Source organism: Phaenicophaeus curvirostris, chromosome 5, assembly GCF_032191515.1.
Source record: "Phaenicophaeus curvirostris isolate KB17595 chromosome 5, BPBGC_Pcur_1.0, whole genome shotgun sequence".
In the NCBI taxonomy this organism is placed as follows: Eukaryota; Metazoa; Chordata; class Aves; order Cuculiformes; family Cuculidae; genus Phaenicophaeus; species Phaenicophaeus curvirostris.
The window spans coordinates 53,390,308-53,406,989 of NC_091396.1; positions in this window are offsets into that span (position 1 = coordinate 53,390,308).

Genomic DNA, 16,682 nt, shown 5'->3' on the forward strand with positions numbered 1-16,682 from the left:
AGGTTCAAGGCTGCAGGGAATGCCAAAGCCTCTCACTGGTAACAGATGACAGTAGAGAGAATAGCCATGTGGAGTGTGACCAGATGGGTGATCTGCTCAGTTTGGCGGCAGAGCTAAGTGAGGAGGCAAAAGGGGTAAGGATCATTAGGGAGTCTGAGAAAGAGATAGGCTGGTGGAACCATGCTCTGCCCTCCTTGAGACAGAAACAGGAATAGCCACCCTAAAAACTTTCAAGATCAAAGGGTTCTGTATCCTCCATCTACCAGACTGAAGGGAATAGCTCAAAGGAAAAGAGTGTCTCTTCTTCCCACTGAACTGGCTCTTGTTTTCCTCTCAGCTCTCTGTTTCAAGGTCTTGTCAGAGTTGCTCGATATCAACAAGGCCTACAGCATCGAATCCTTCCTCCCTGTAAAATGTCACCACAGGGAATAGAGGGCCCAATATGCTGGACAGATCCTCCTCCAAGGGAAGTCTTCTGCTTCCTTGGGGCCTGGGGTAAGGACATCACTAGGAAAATTCCTAGCCTGGTATGGCCCTCATACTATTACCTATTAGTGCTCTGCCATGTGGATGGCCATGGAGCAACATTGTGTAGTCCAAGAGTGATCAAAAGAGACTTCAGGGCCTTGGGACAGTTGGCAAGGGAGTCTGGAACCAAGATTATTTTTCCCTTTCTCCTTCCAGTTACAGGTAACGACATTAGGAGAAACAGATGGACCCAGTCCATTAATACATGGCTCCAAGGCTAGTTTCACCACCACAGTTTTGGGTTTTTTGATAATGGGAATGCCTATATGGCAGCAGGCTTGCTGGCATCAGATGGGATTCAGCTTTTTCTAAGGGGGAAGAGGGTCTTAACTTATGAGGTAGTAGGGCTCATTGATAGACCTTCAAAATAGACTTGATAGCAGAGGGGGATAATATCAGGCTTGCCCACGGCAAGCTGTGGGATGACACACCAAGGCTAGAAGGACAGGGTTCTCTGCTTGTTGCTCTGAGATGTGGTAGCTACAGTGCTGCACACCTGAAGTCTCATAGAGATGAGCCAGGGGCTCCTGAGGTAATAGAAACCAACAGAGAAACACCAAAATACCTCAAAGGAATTAAGGGGTGTTTCTCTAAGCAGGTGTCATGGCCAGCAGCTCCACTGAAGTGCCTCTACACTAATGCACACAGCATGGCCAACAAACAGGAACAGCCAACATGCTGCAAGAAAGCTATGACATACCTCTGTGCCTGGGAAGACCATGGAACAGATCCTCCTAGAAGCTATGCTAAAGCACAGGGAGGACAGGGAAGAGATTAATGGCAGCCAGCACCGCTTCACCAGGGGCAAATCCTGTATGACCAGCTTAGTGGCTTTCTATGGTGGGGTGACTGCAGCAGTGGGCATGGGTAAACAGATGGATGTGATCTATCTAGACTTCTGTAAAGCCTTTGATGTGACCCCTCACTACATCCTTCTCTCTAAATTAGAGAGATATGGATTTGATGGGCAGATGGTACAGTGGATAGGAAACTGGTTGGATGGTCATATTCAAAGAGCAGTGGTCAATGGCTCCAAGTCCAGATGGAGATCCATGACAAGTGTTGTCCCTCAGGGGTCCATACTAGGACCAGTGCTGTTTAATATCTTTATCAATGATATTGACGGCAAGATTGAGTGCACCCTTAGCAAGTTTGCAGATGACCAAGCTGAGCGGTGCAATTGCCACACTGGAAGGATGGGATGTCATCCAGAGGGACCTGGACAGGCTGGAGAAGTGGAGCTGTGAGAACCTCATGAGGTTCAACAAGGCCAAGTGCAAGGTCCTACATCTGGGTTGGGGCAATGCCTGATTTCAGTACAGGATGGGGGATAGTGTGATTGAGAGCAGCCCTGCAGAGAAGGATTTGGAGGTGCTGGTCGATGAGAAGCTTCACATGAGCCGGCAATGTGTGCTCTTAGCCCAGAAGCCCTACTGTATCCTGGGCTGCATCAAAAGAAGTGTGGCCAGCAGGTCGAGGGAAATGATTTTGCCCCTCTATTCCTCTCTTGTGAGACCCCATCTGGAGTACTGTGTCCAATCCTGGAATCCTCAATGTAAGAAGGATACGGAGCTGTTGGAACAGGTACAGAGAAGGGCTACAAAGATGATCAGAGGACTGGAGCACCTTCCATACGAGGACAGGCTGAGAGAGTTGGGCTTGTTCAGCAGGAGAAGAGAAGGCTCAGAGGAGATCTTACAGTGACCTTCCAGTACCTGAAAGCAGCCTACAAGAAAGCTGGAGGGAGACAGTTCATAAAGGCTTGTGGTGATAAGACAAGGGGTAATGGGTATAAACTGGAGAAGGGCAGATTTAGACTGGTCATTAGGAAGAATCTCTTCACCATGAGAGCGGTGAGACACTGGAACAGGTTGCCAAGGGAAGTTGTGGATGCCCCACCCCTGGAAACATTGAAGGCCAGGCTGGACAAGGCTCCGAGCAACTGGATCTAGTCGAAGATGCCCCCACTCACTGCAGAGGGTTTGGACTGGATGACCTTTAGAGGTCCCTTCCAACCCGAACTATTCTACCATTCCATGGCAGCAGACCTCTGCAAGAGTCTGAAGCCCCTGTGGAGTGACGGCTGGAAACTATCTGTATTTAGGGACCTGAATGTCTCCCCACGTATCTGTAAGGATGAAGAGCTTTAAGGTGTAAATCAGTTCAGAAGCCCATTAAATTCAGGCAACAGAAATGTGAAGGGAATGATGACTCATGGAGTCTGTGTGTTCTGGGGACAAGATCCCATACTCCCAGCAGCAGTGCTGGCAGGGACTGAAATCCTGCTCTGTATTCCCAGTACCTTCAAGTCTCATCCTAAAAAGTCTAGGCTTCTGCTGGCTGTGTTCTGTTTTGAGTCTACTCATTCAGCACCTAAGAAAAGGTGTTGCAGGATGAGGCCATTAGCCCATATTTACATTGCCTGGTAATGCCATCAAACATTCTACTTCTAGTCATTAGCAATCCATCCCTCCTGCCCTTCCTCTCCCTGAGGAAGTGCTCTACAAAACCTGTCTCATGGATCTCTGTTTTTTCATTATTGTTATAGTGTCCCCAGTTTATCTCGCTCTTTCATTAAACAGCAAACCACAGGTACAGTTTCAATCTAAAAGCCTGTGTGCAAGAAACCAGCCATTCAGGAATAAGAACACATCCTTTGCACATTCTTTAAAATTCATTTAACATGATTCATTGCTTTATTCATTGCTTGAAGCATGTTTCACTTACATTAATAATATTTCACCTTTCACTTATAAATTCAAATGCAAAAGTGGTTGCAGCTCTCCAAATGCTCACATATATGTAAAATATTGCATTATCGCTTTCCAAGGGTCAGGTCTCTTCTTTCCTATAATTAGGATTCAAGACTTCCCACACTAAGTAGTTGCTGCAGATGTATAACTCTTTTAAGTTTACTAATTCACATCTCTGCTTTTTCACTTTGCAAAAAGCAAAAAGGAAATGGTTTTAAGTGGGACCTTTTTCTAAACAAAATAAGAAGAGGAAATTCAAAATACGAAGGAAACAGAAGTAATTTGTGATCTGAATCAATAATAATTACTTTTTGAAAAGTTTATCAGTCAGTCCCCATAAAAAACATATTACAATGAAACAGGATCAGCATCTGATGTGCTGTGTCTTATGTGCCCAGATATGCAAATAGAGTTCCTTATCAATAGAGCTCTGGTCATGAAATGGATCTTCTGACACCTAAAATGACAATACAATATCAATATCTTGACCTTTAGTTAATTTTTTAATGTCCTTGCATGAGTAGATCTCATTTTGTAACTGATTGAAGTAAAGGGTAGGATTCTATTATGAAAATTCATCCTAATTTGTCAGATGATATCTGAAAGGAAATAATTCTTGTTTGGAGTGAAAAAGGTCTGTTAAATTAACCAGACTACCTGAGGGGACAAAAATAAGCATAGAAAACAGTGTTATTTCCTTTAACAGGATTTTGCTCTTAAATGTAAAAATATCATGTAACAGGAATACAACAAGAACCCTCCCAAGGGGGCATGGAGAAAGTTTATAAATGTATTACTGAAAAAAAAAGTGTACTTTAAAAAAATAAAATTTGAAAATGAGGAAAAGTACCAGTTTTCCATGCACAAGGTGATGTCTTAACATCTAGAATTTTTCTCGATGAGATTCCTATTTTTCTGATTTTGTGTGTCTAGTATGTTCCTGGTATTCCCTCTAACCTGGATCTTCTACAAGCGAAGGGAATTTTTTGGCTTGTTTATGTACATGGACCTTAGGGTCTGGGCTGCTTCTGCTGGAAACTGTGTCCATGAGCAAATGACTACATTCCTCCTGCCTCATTTAGCTCTTTGCAGGATACTTGTGTTTTCCTGCTGCATTTCAGCCCCTGGCTGCTCCTTCCAGCCCTGCATTTTAACTTTACAGCCCTGCTGCAGAGATGACTCAGTTGTCTGTGAAGACACATCAAAACCATGTCAGTTTATAGCCCAGGACAAACCAGCTCCCATTTCAACTTACCTTCAGATGGCAGCTGAAAATGGTGCCAATTCTGATGCAAGTTAGAGCCCTGAGTCACCCCCTCATTTGCTCCTAGATACAGGTTTTAGGTGCTTTAGCCCTTCCTCATGATTTAATTCCCCTGGATTCACAGTCACTTTAACTTTTCCTCTTTGAAGCCCTTCCAGTTTATCCTTTTTGGTAATAGGGTGCCCAGCAGTGAATGTAGTTTTGTTTCTTTATATATTTTCTAAATCCTAACTCTTAAAGCATTAGGGGTTTATGCGTGCATGTGTACTCTATTATGTATTATAGTACATCATATTATATATAATGAAAAGTATTTGCCTTCATATCAGTGATACTAATTTTATTGGGAGAGAAATATTAGCAGGATGTGATTTTGAATCACCATCTGTTTTTTCTTTAAGGATATTTCTTTCTTATTGGTGTCCCAGTGAATGACTAAAATGTAAACTAAGTTAAGACTTAACAAAACACTGGGATGATTCATACAAGCACAAAACTATATTGGCCCAAACTTTTCTGACGTCTCTCCAGAATGGTTTGAGTTTACTGGACAGATTTCAGGCTGCCGTCACAGAAGTCCAAAACTGGACTGAACCTTCTTAAAGCTTAGATATCAGCCATCTCAAAGCTGCCGATGCCATTTCTCCAGTCAAAATCCACTTGCTGCCAAGCTTGGGCAGAGGACAAACAATGGCAACAGTCACGGTACAATGTAAGTTTCCAAATATCTCTGCAGGCACTTTTATTCCAAGTGTGAGGCAAAAGTCAGTGATATTACTAATAGACTTTCAATCAATTTCAGAGGGAATTGGCCCTTATAAACGTAGAAGTGTGTACATCAGCAAATATCCACATAACTGTCATAACCAACATAGGTTGATCCAGCAGATGTTCGACTCCTGGTAAGAAAGCTGTATCAATATGTATAACCTAGGTAGAAAGGCTTAAACATTGCTATTTCAGAGTGTTTTTAAAAAAAAACAACAACAACCAACCACCACAAAACTTACACATGAGATATAAACCTCTAGTTCAATTCTGAAATCTACCACAGACTCCTTGGTGATACTGGGCAAACTGGTTTGCCCCCAGATTCTCCACCATAATGAAAATCTTCCTCACATTTTCCAAAGGGGAATGCCACAGTACCCAGCCTTTGCCAACTGCGACTCTTAATTATGGTAATGACAGTAATTGGCTTTGGAGTCTTTGTTTCTGTGGTTGGTTGTTAGCGCTTTTTTTATGCTTGTTTGGACAGAAAACTTTCCAGGAACTGAACTGCCTTTTGCCAAGTGAGATGACAGTAATAGTCCTTCTCTTGGAGCCCACTGCCAGCTGGAAGGAATGAGCTCAGCATCTCCTGAGGTGGGAAAAAAAACAGGGGGCAAAACCCAAGGTGTGAGACTGAGCATTTTGGTTGCAGAGGAGTGGCTGTAGAGCAGGCATTGCCCCTGGGCTCCACTCAGAGCCGAAACTGGTCTCATGCTGTCTCACCAGAGAGAGTGTGCTGCTGGTACTGTGGAACTGGTGTCAGCTGTGCTTTGGAGGTACCATGCAGTGAACAGTGAATTGAGACCATTCACCACCGAATAGACCTGCAGAAGTTTGCCTGGGCTGTTCAACACACCCAGAACAAGAGCAACTTGCTATAAACTTGTTATATGAACCTGGAAAAGGACTTTACAAACTTAACGATGTGTTTTAAGATAGTAGTATTTCATTTTCCAATTAGCTGAAAAAAAAACTCTCCACTGTCCTGCACCTCGTGAAATAGCCCACCTACAGGCTGTGAGGTAGCAGCTTACTCTAATTTTGCACTATTGTAAACAACAGCAGAGAGTAATAGAAAATCATATCATGCACCAGGCTGAAAAACAGACAAAACTCCACTCTTCCATTAAAAAACCATGATTTGAAGAGAGGTTTTGTGTAACTTCCTCAGCCCAATAAAGTGCTACAGGGTAAGTAGTGTCATTTAGTTTGAAAATCTTTGCCTCTACCACAGATAAGAGATACTGATAATAATCTCCAGGAGATCAATCAGTGCTAAGCAAGGTATGTTTTTTGAATACAGGCTTAGAAGGGTTCAAATTGTTCTATTAAAAATACTCCCTTCTCTTTGTAAGATACACAGTTACATGCTATTGCAACCAACTCTGAAACTATTAAGCTAAAGGCAAGAAATAGGAAAACGTGAGGGGTTTTGAACAGTGAGAACTTGCACAGGGAATCAAAGAGGTTTCAAGTTCACTTAGTGCAGATGTTTCTATAATTGAGACACACTAGAAAAATGCATTAATGCACAAATCATTCTTGCCTTCAGTTATCTGAACCATAAAAAAACGTTCATAGTCAGGATATAATTCCCTATTAAATCCTACAGGATACTTAAAAAAAACCCAAAACATAGGGGTTTTTTTCCTATTAAACTCTTTAGGACTTTAAGTAGGGGAGTCCGCAGGGAGCACAAACAAACCTCAAATCTGTTGACCAATTCACCCCATAACCCCTTTTCATACACTCACCCACAGATATTAAGGGACTGAATTTTAATGAGACCAGCTAAGTGCAGCTGGTGAACTGAAAGTTTTATTTAGGTCCTAATCTCACTCCCATTTAAACCAGTAAGACTTTTGGAACTGGCTTGAGCTCTCTTTACTGCACATGCCCAGTCAGACATCCAACCCAAATACTAATTCTTACATGCAAGGGCAGTAATTGCACCTACACATAGGCTGCTGATGTAAAATGCACAACTGTTTCACAGGTAGAGAGAGAACATGGAGCCTCACTGACTTTTGACTTCCTTGTACTGTAATGTTTGAAGCATGGACGCTATTCAAAGGAAAGAAAATGTCTGGGACAAATCTGAAGCAACCTGAAAAGAATAATTGAGTCCTCATCTTTCTAAATATGACTTAATCTTCCACTCTTATGGTCCTATTTGTATAAAGAGAACTGGCATATTCTTCTCAGCGATGAACTTGTAGCTCCCTATCCAAAATCAACAGAGACCAGCAGTGCCTTGCTCTAATATCAGAAAGTTGTCTTTGCTGGAGTCTAAAAACCTCAGGAGTCACTCCTGTCTGCAGGTTGCACATCTACTCACTCCCCAGGAACCCCTTAGGCACACAGCCTCCTGCTGCTACACTGAATTTTAACAAGGATCTCCTAAACTCAAATCTAGAGATTAATTAAGATTATCAGGTGATGGCTCCTAGACATATCTGTTTACCCTGCATTGCTCCTCTAAAAGAACAGCAAACACTACTTTTTTTTTTTTTTTTTTCTATTGAGACTGTGATTATGGAAATTGTGTCTCTTCATAATCTTTATCTCAGCCCAGTGGGAGGTGGATGGATAAGTATGAATAACAAATTATCTTGTAGTGGATTCCACTAATCAGCCCCAGGGCTGGGCTGGTTTAGCATGAAGCAATTCTTAACTTTTTGCAGTTTAGGGCTTGGGTAGAGGACCCTACCCCCTAATTAAGAACCTGAAACAAATTGAAAACAGCTGTGAATAATTAGACAATTTAAGTGCTGTTAAGAAGGAATAATTTTTGTAGCCATCGTAATAAATCTTATGCTGTCCGAACCCATATCTATTATGTGAACTTTTTTCTGTTAGTGGGTTAGCGCATTACTCATAAAAGAAACAGTATCCCTTTTGTTTTGATTGGGCCTGTTTAATAACAAAAGAGTGTATCACTATAAGTGTAAGTGTGATGACAAAAAGAATAGCCTTTACTTTCTTTAATTTTCAATTGTTGAGGTTCAGATCCTATGTCAGATTCCTGGCATGTGAGTTTGATGGAAAAAAATGAATTCTTGATTTGCACTGTAAATAATACCTGAACCCAAGCTACTTGACATTTTTTAGATTTCTTTGGAAAGAACATGTCAGGAAAATAGTCTAAAATTTAACAACCCACCCTTTAGCCCTATGTAGCAGATAAGTTCTTGAAGTATTAACTAAGACTTCAGGAAATCTATTTTTCTCTGAAATTTTCCATCTTTATTTTTAATCTTCCCATTTGTCTGGAACTCAGTTGAAGTGTTTCACAGAAAGTAATTTACAGAAGGAAAGCTTTCATCAAGCACTGCCAAACTATTTAGGGCCTGATTCAACAACCCATAACTGGCTTTATTAGAAATCAGTTCTGTGAACACCTAAATATATTTTTAATTTTTAAGTTATGTAGACCTTTTCTGAAGGCAATGTGTCTGCTTACACATGTAATGATAACACCATTCTTAAGTCCTTGTAGGATCCTGCCTTTTCCTGGATAATGTTATTACCTGTAAACAGGACATGGAATGAACTTGATTACTCAGAATCATGCTTTGGCTTTATTACTGTTTCAAAACAACCTATATTCCTCCATCATTGTGACAGCTTCACATCACATAGCTCAAATCTGGACACAGATTCTGAACACCCTGTTTTTAGAAGATTCACAAGATGCTATTTTAGTTTTTGTTTTTTTCCATTTCCAGATAAAAAAACCATCAAGAGCTCACCATGGCAGTTGCGTGTTTGCAGTATTTACAACACAGCCAGCAGAAATGCAGCTACAAGTAAACACCTGATGCAAAGCACCTGGTTCTGCACTCCGATGGTCTAGATCTAAGTACAAAAAAGAAAACAAAACATTGTGCAAAGCCTCAGACAATGAACCTTATGAAAGTGATCTAAGTGGTAGTAAGAGCTGCAATCTATTTTTCCCTCTAGCTCATAAAAAGTCACTGCATACCCTGTTATGCACTTTTTTGCTGTAGGTCCTATGACACCTCTCGCTGTTCTTTGCCAGCGGGAGATATCTGTGGCAGTTGTTCCTGTACCTGAAGCTCTCTCCATCCTTGACAGCAATTAGCCAAGGCCCTGTGAGCCATTTCTTCAAGTCTGAATTATCCTTTTTATGACTTATCCCTAAAGTACCTACTGTGTATAACCTCATCATGACACTGCTATGTGACGACCTCCCTTCTTTCTAGGTTTTCCACAACTCTGTTTCTGTCCTTACATCAGTATTCATGTATTCTGCATGCAGAATCAGTAGCCATTCTGGATATGAGGAGATGAGATTTAAATTTCAGATATTATAACACCCGGGAGCCCAAAGACTACATAGAGTCTGCTTTGTAATAAAATAAGTTTCAGGAGTTGTTGTAGAAAAGCCAAGATGTGACACAAAGAGGGTGAGAGTTCTTTGCTGTGCTTACTGCATACAACCATGTCAAACATTTCCATCACTGGAGCTGATGGAGATCAAATGCAGATCCATATTGTTAGGTCCTAAGGATACTTTAAAGAGCAGTGGCAATATAAATACAGTATCCCTACTTTTCCACCCTTCATTCTATGTACGAATTTCTTTTTTTGGGAACAAAGATTGAGTGTTTTCCTGAGAAAAAGAACATCACTGGTTAAAGATTCATGAATGATTCTACCAGGGCAAGATAGTGGACATGTGATTTGGAAAGAAATGCTATTCAATATGCAACAGACACTATTTTCCAATTTTTTGAGTCTTGAGTGCTAAGCAGAAGGACAAGGGGACAGGAGACAGAGATTTTGAATGTTACAAAGATGCTTCTGTAGTTTTGTTTAACGGAAACAGAAAATGAATTCAATATTTATTGAGGCTTGGACAGACTATCTCCATTCTATTACTTAAAAGCCAAGTAGGCAAGCGTAGGCACAAGCACTGGTGACTTGGGTTATTGACAGCAAGGAGAGACTTAATGGATTGCTCCCTCATTAAGCAAGAGCAGAGGAACTGTTAGCAGAGATACACCTATCTATTCATACATACTTCTCCTCTTTCCTTACTATTAGACTGGTGTTCTCTTTGGAGGATTGGTGTCTAATGAAGATCGCCAGAGGTTTTCTAATTTTGGCCCAGTTTACAACTAGAGTTTACAATAGCAAAAAGAATCATTCAGTATTACAACAATGCATCCTCTGGCAACTAGTTTAGGCACAAGCTATCAGTGGTACTCATGCTCAGAGCTCATCATTAGCCCCAGGGATGAGTTCTGGGCAGAAGGGGATAATTTTCCACAGGACAGCTCTCTGCAGGTAACTTTACTTGACTGACTTTCTGCTGGAAAAATTCTACGCAGGGAGGGTTAGGGTTAGGATTAGGGTTAAGGTTAAGGTTAAAGTGTAGGATTAGGGCTGGGAGCTCCCCACTTAGAGTTGTCACCACAGAGTGTTGCATGTGAATAGTTGGCTGCAGAAGATTTTCTTAGATCCAATTCTCTATGAGTCAATGCAAGTTCTTGGGGCCAACAGACAGATAGAGAGGGAAGAAAATGCAAATCAAAATAATCTCCTTTGGTTCTTTTTTTGCCTCGATGGAGTTGTGATGTGGGAAGGAGCAGCTTCAGGCACTGCAGGCTGCCTATCAGCAGCCACCTCTGGCCCTCAGCTTCCCCTTCCATAAAATGAGGCTAATAGTTCCTTACCCTATCCATGACTGCAAGGCTTAATCAATGAAGGTTTATAAGGTGCTTTAGGAGCCTTGGCTGCAAGTTTCTGCAGACTTGCTAACTATGTTATTTCAAAAGAAAATAAACACATTTTATACAATCAAAAGGAAAAAAATAAAAATCACCCCCCCCCTTCCTCTCTTCCAAATCAGGTTCTCAGAATTTCTCCAGCATGCATTGTATTGCTCTCCATACTCAAGGTTTCATAAATAGACATAGCTGGTTGGCCAAGAGGGTTTTTTTTTTTTACCCCAGTGTTTATAATTCCAATTGGTGTAAAATTTCCTGATGGTTAACACATCCCATTACAGACACTTTTGAATGAATGACTCATTCCCAAATAATTGACTAGCTTTGTGATTTGGGAAGTAAAAATCACATTTATGAGTCCCTGGGGGCAGGGCCTATAATGTTGTACCTAAAAAGTAGATAAATCATAAAACCTGATTTTTTTTTTCTTTTGTAAAAGCTTCCATTAGCCTTTGTGTGCACATTAAAGCAATGCCCTTTAAATGTGTGCAGCTGCTTTAAATCACTGCTGCACTTTAAAATCAAGTCTTTTTATATCTTGATGTTAAAATTACATGTTGGTTACAGTAATTCTGTCTTGCTTTTTGTGGGACATCCTTGAATCAGATCTGCTCAGATCTGGAAAGACCTCTCCCTTAGCACTAGGTTTTCTAACCTCTGTAAGCAGGAGACACGTATGCATTTTGCAGCCAGTGTAAATGGTATTTATCAGGTAAGCAAGAGAAACAAACAAAAATGACCAGTCATTGCCAGTGCAATTAGGACCTCATCCTCCCTTAGAGAATGCATGCATTCTAGGCTGAGGTTTTGAATAAATATGTGATGTGATTCTAATGGGATTTGACAAGGGTATTTGATGACTGTAAGGCAAATCTGTTATTATTTACAAAATATCTAGTTAAAAATCTACCCACCCACCCCCAAGGTGGTAGAGATACTGCATAATATTTAAACTCCTGAATGAAATGGCCGTACTGCTTGCTTTAAATTTGCAGTCTAAAAGTCTCATATACCTTTATGCTAGCAAGGCCTTTTCCCACATATTCAGAGTACTGTAAATTAGTTTAGTATGCTTGAAAGAACCTGTAATTGTAACTGCTCTTGTTGACACATCAGCTTGATGCCACACAGAGCACGACTGGGACCATATCCCTTGGTTTTGCAGCTACAGTGCATTTCAAGTGCTTGACAGGTCCAGCGCTAAGATGTTCTGAATTAGATTTGAATTACAACCGCTAAATGCCCTTGTCAAAGCTTGTTATGCCTGAAACTAGCCATATACATTTAACTGACTATTCCTATGGAAGGTATACCACTTAAACAAAGACATACTCCAAAGTTTCATACAGAATTTTCAAAATATAATTGAGTTAAAAAAAACAACTAAAGCATAAGAAAAGCAATCTTTACTGCCTTTTTTCCAACATTTCCTTCTTTGAAATAAATCCAAAGGACAATTTAGTGGAATCTTAGTATAAAATAAAAAGAGCACATGCAGTTTCCACAGAGACATTGAAATCTATACAAATGCCAGATACATCCGTACAAGTTGATCCTCGTGTCATGAAAGGCCAGAGCAAAACTTCAGAATCTTGCCCTGTGAAAAAGATTTCATATCATGTTGTGGCACTGGAGAGACTCTGGTGCTGCAGGAATAGAATGAACTGAAGCCAATGCATGTATGGGAATCTGGATCAGCCCTTGAATTCTAGCAGACCTCAAATTTGTGCTTCATTAAATAAGGGAAGCATATTTATACAAATACATGGGTGCACACATGCATCTGCCACTTTGTCCACATGCAATATATAATCATAGAATCACAGAATAGTTAGGGTTGGAAGAGACCTTAAAGATCATCTAGTTCCAACCCCCTTGCCATGGGCAGGGACATCCCACTAGATCAGGGGACATATAATGCACATGTGCAATGTTTATACAGTTTAGCCTTATATAATAGAAACTTCCTTCTAACTTGCAGATGCATTCATGATCACGTACTGGTTGTACAAGGCCATAATCATACATTCTTAGTTTGGTTAGAAACCAAAGACCACAAAAGAGATTTAGACAGTGTTTGTCTATCAGTCCATGCTGTGAAGGTCTCAGTAACTCACTGGGACTGCATTGTGCTGCTCGTTGCTAAATACTGGGCTGCTGACACTGGCTGCATGATTGCCAGAGCAGCCTGTTGAGACACTCCTGGCTGGAAAAGAAAGTGCTGGTTGTAAGTTCTGTTATGTGCAAGGGAGCTGGCCCAAAGCTGAGAGAAGAAAGCAAGGATCTCCTGCAGACTAGGCAGCTGTCTTAAACCCTCTTTGAACAAGCAAGACAGATTTGCTTAAGCTAAACTCACTAAACTTCAGGCAGTGCAGAAGAGGAGGAGCAGGCTACGTAGCTGTTGAAGACAAGACAAACATGAATACACTTGTGTACATGACATACATCACAGGCTTCTCTTTCTCCCAAATTCTTCTGCATCAATGAAATAAAATGTCTTGGGCAAAGAGCTGTTGGTTCACTATAGATCTCCTGGGGAAATTTGGAAGTTAACATAATCCTGGAAGTTTTCTAGACTGGACAGCAGGTGTACATTGCAATGAACTCCTGGGCTTGTGTTCCTTGGCTCACCTAACTGCCCTTGGTTCTCCCCTTCTCTTGCATGGGAACTGAGAGTGCAGGAGATTTTAGAGGGCAGTTGTGGTCCTTCCCCAATAGGTAGAGGTGTATATTCAGAAGGATCCCATGTCATTCCACCAACAGTAAGTGTGGCTGTAACCCCGAAATCAGTCATCTGTTTCCAAAATAAGGATAGAGGACCTTCCTCCATGTTTCTTGCCTTGTAGATGGTAGTTTCATTGAGGAAGATACAGTCTCTCACTGGGAAGCGCGTAAAACACCCAGTACAATGGCATGCAACTTCATCCAGTGCCTCTAGAAAGTACTGTAAGAGAAGCAGAGAATATCCTCGCTTTACAGATAGACAAGCTCTAGACAAAGACCAGGACAGCTGCAGCAGGGCTGCATTCCCATCTTCAGTGGTGTGGTGCAAATAAATTTGGAGTGCATAACTATGATTTCTCCCATCTGAAGCTGTCGTAGGCATTACCTCAGAAGATGAATTCTCCAACAACTAGAACAAAAAGAAATTTCTAACCTCATTCCAAGAGCAAAATGCAGCCTGAACTGGTCAAAATCTGCTGACAGCTTTAAGCAGCATGAGAAACCTGTTTCATGATGGCAGTTGGTTATTTTAAAACTGAGCTGAAAGATTAATGGTGAGATTTTCAAAAAATGTAGACTCCCAATGACAGGAACCGACAATTTGCTCATGCAATTTCCCATCGCTGTGTGTGCAATAGGGAGAAACGGGTGGGCAAAATGACACACAGCCATGCTCTGCATATACTTTTTCTGGAAACCTTAGCCCTAAAAAGGTAATAAGCAAATAAACAGACCATTTAAATGAAAGGCAGAAAGACTTACGCTGAGAGATACATTGATATTCTTTGTTAATTTTTTTATTCAATTAAAAGGCACATGCTGATTATTTTTAGCAGTGTCCCCCTGATACAATTCAGATGTAAATCACATTTCTGTAGTCAGCTGCTGCTGTTTAAGCAGAAATATTTTGACACTATAATTATAGGGTTGAAACTATGCTTTACATTAGTGTATAAAACACTCATTAAATTAAAATTCTTCCATGAAATCATGAAAATAAACAGTCTGTCTGAACTAGCATCAACAAATTCACAGGATGCTTCTGCGTTTTCTCAGGGCTGGCCTTCAAGTGACTGTATTACAAGGCCCTTATTTAACCATGAAGTGTTAAAGGTTCACATTCTTTTGAAGGTCCCATTCTGCTTATTTTTACAATTATTGCTTTAATTGTATTTACAACTTGTAAGATTTTAAAGCTATTAAGCCTCAAAGTTGTGGGAAAAATTAGAACGGTGATTATTATAACTTGCATAAGTCTGTGAGATGGCAGTGGAACTGTATTTTTTTCCAAGGATGGATTAAATAAACGGGGTCCATGGCACTGTATGTGGCACATCACATTGGTCTATTATGACTAAGGAGCAGGATACACAATGTATACACAGTGCCTTTTGGGACAGAAAAGAAACCAAAAGCTCAGGATGGTAATGGTGTTACGGGATCCTTCTTGCCCTCGCCCTTGCTCCCTGCCATCTTCCTGCCTTTCGACCCCCTCCCATCTGTCACGGACCTGACAGTTCTGTAGACAACAGATCCAACTGTCTGTGCCCTGGAGCAGACAGAAGATTTCTGCAAGAGGGACAGGAACAAGAGCAGCCCAGCAAGGTCCACCCATACCACAAGAGAGAGCAAAAGGACATGTTTTAAACCTGCCCTGCTAAAAAGTGGATTGGTTTATCTGGCCTATTTTTATTTACTCCCATACTCAAAGATAAAAAGTTCTTTCTTGTCAAACTTTCAGGTGTTCCAAACTGAGGTCACTGTTCATTGAAAGAACAGTTTCCTCTGTCCTGAAGGTGTCAATACAGAGGGACCAGCTAATGGGCAATTGCATCAGCTCTGGTTCCTCTACCACCCACCATGGACTTGAGCAAAGCTTCTTGGGTGGGACCATGGTCAAGATCCCTGAGCCGCACCCTCCACTCCCTGGGCATGTGAGCAAACCTTCATGTGTTGCCACATTATTTGCCATACGCCCTGATCGGGTTTTATCTGTTTTGTCTTCATCTGTACAGTATCGCATCAAGTGAGATGTGGCTGTGCTTGGTTTGAGACTGAACAGCACGGGATCTTCAAGATGCAGATGATGTAATCACAGTGGTCTGAAACATTTTTGCTACATCTATATTCCATTGAAATCCACAATTATGGTTGACTTTTCTTTGATTGAAGATATTCCAGAAAGATGGACTGCAGTGGTAATTGCACCGTTTTATCTTAAGATATGAATCTGAGACTGATCTCTCTGGTCTTATGAAATTACAGTCAACATGTTATTTTCTCCATTTGTGCACGAAACATATATACAACAGTGGTTGCCGCAATGTATATTTAGTCTTAACTTGTCAGAACCATCAGCTAAAAAATATTCAAATGCTTCAACCATTTTATTAACCCAGATTATGCACAAGAAAGTAGAAGAGAGAGTATAAGTTTCAGTACACACTGTAATTGAAGAGTAAAGATTTTTTTTAATGCCATAGTTGCCTTCCTTCAGCAGCCACATGGGTGTTTTTTGTCCAGCATTACTGGTATTATGGTTATCCCTCTTCTCCCATAGGATGCCATTTTCCACACTGGAGAGCAATAATCGTCTTTTCAGAGCCTAGATACTACAGGCCAGTGAATTTAATTAAAGTTTTCCTTGAGTTCAAAAGGAAGAAAAGATCTTTTATCACTGAAAACATTATTTTTCATTCTAGCTTCACATTGTCATGAAACCTGTGGGTGATAATCAGTGTGGTTTTGAGAAATCCCACTAATAACTGTGTATAAGTTATGCTTTTATTTTTGTTCCAGATCATTCAGCAAAATATTTTTAGTTCACAAATATGATAATTGGCAAATAAATTCTTTTACTTAATGTGTTTATTCATATGAATCATT